Genomic DNA, 1,146 nt, shown 5'->3' with positions numbered 1-1,146 from the left:
CCCCGTTACATATAAGCGTCTAATAAGCCTTAAGGATATCTTTATAGGTTCCTATAGATAGTACCTCTATCACACTATTGCGCATGGCAATATACTAAGGCAGAATTGTACAATAGTTCTTAGTAGCTAGCCCTATAGAGCTATACAGGAGCAGGGGGTTAGTAATATAGGCTTCTCCTTTCTTATAAGGTGTGCGTCTCTATTGTACTTTAGGAAACTATTTCCTAAGCTCTTTAGGCTAGTTAACCACATCCTTCTAACCCTAGATTTCTATGCTAGCTTCCTTTATACCCCTATTCTTCCTTTACTTTATATTCTCTTAAATATGCTTATAGAAGCCTTCTATTACTAAAGTATAGTTTTTGTTATCTTTATTGTCTACTAAGACGCTTCCTTAAATTATGTCTACTCCTAAATCCTTCTACATATTATTATTATTATTATTCTAGTTTAACGTCCTTTTTCAGCCGAAAGGGCTATATAAGACGTGTAGGGTTCTTAGGCCTACAAGTATCTAAGTAGGTTGTTTCTAGCTACGATATTTAGGAGGGGTTTTAACTAGATAAAGGTGAGGCTTGTAGCCTATTGGTTGGTAGGTAGGGGGGGATAGGGTGGGGGAGGTGTATGGCTACCTGTTACAGGTATTACTCCTCGTTTTCTATGTTTCCCTTGTACTAGGCTTGTGTTCTAGCCTTTGTTTCTTGAATAAAGGTAATAGTTGCTTCTATACCCTCTTTTGTTTGAAGGAGGATAGGTAGTAATAGATCGCCTTCGCAGGCTTCTCTTAGTCCTTTCCTTTCCTCTCTATATAGATTACATCTAAATAGAATATGAGGTAGGTCTTGTATAGACCTATAGTTGCAGGGGCAACTATTGAAATCCACTTTCCCTCTCTTATATAGGTAGTCCTTTAAGTAACAGTGCCCTAGTTTAAGTTGGTAGAAAGCGCTAGAAATTTCTCTTCTAGTATTGTTAGGAATAGCGATTTGCTTTCTTATCTTCTACTTGTATTTTGCTGCGTACGTATGTGGATTCTTGCTAGTGGTCTTTTTTCCTATACTGTTCAAGTTGGCTTAGCCATTCTCTCTCTCCTAGCTGTCTTAATTCGCGTAGCTAGTAATAGCTAGGCTAGTTTTGCTAGTAGAA

This window comes from Exserohilum turcica, assembly GCF_000359705.1.
Source record: "Exserohilum turcica Et28A unplaced genomic scaffold SETTUscaffold_2, whole genome shotgun sequence".
Lineage (NCBI taxonomy): Eukaryota > Fungi > Ascomycota > Dothideomycetes > Pleosporales > Pleosporaceae > Exserohilum > Exserohilum turcicum.
The sequence above is the reverse complement of the archived record's forward strand: the minus strand, read 5'-3'. Positions refer to the sequence as shown.